Here is a 592-nt window from a genome sequence, read left to right as displayed (position 1 = left end):
TTGCTATGAAGTTTTAATCCAGAGCCTGTGACAGTTTTCTCAGTAATTAATGTGAGAGGGTAAAAAAAATATTTATTAAGGCCGCTTCTTGGAAAGTTGAAAATTGAAAACTTTCTATTGACACCAGTACCAGGCTTCTATATTTTAACATATAACATCACTATAGGTATTGAATCTCAATTTACTTTCATTACTGCCCCAAATTTCATGATCCTTACTAAACATTTTTAGTTTTCTGTAAAAGGAAGCTATTGCGCCGGCTTTGTCTGTCGACCCTCAGATCTTAAAAGCTACTGAGGCTAGAGGGCTGCAAATTGGTATGTTGATCATCCACGCCCCAATCATCAAGCGTACCAAATTGCGGCCCTTTAGCCTCAGTAGTTTTTTCTTTATTTTATTGAAGGTTAAAGTTAGCCATAATCGTGCTTCTAGCAACGATATAGGACAGGCCACCACCCGGCCGTGGTTAAAGTTTCATGGGCCGCGGCTCATATAACATTATACCGAGACCACCGAAAGATAGATCTATTTTCGGTGGCCTTGATTATACGCTGTAGCGGCTGTACAGAAAACTCGATTATGTCGAAGAAAC

This window comes from Macrobrachium rosenbergii, chromosome 47, assembly GCF_040412425.1.
Source record: "Macrobrachium rosenbergii isolate ZJJX-2024 chromosome 47, ASM4041242v1, whole genome shotgun sequence".
In the NCBI taxonomy this organism is placed as follows: domain Eukaryota; kingdom Metazoa; phylum Arthropoda; class Malacostraca; order Decapoda; family Palaemonidae; genus Macrobrachium; species Macrobrachium rosenbergii.
Note: the sequence above shows the minus strand (reverse complement) of the source record.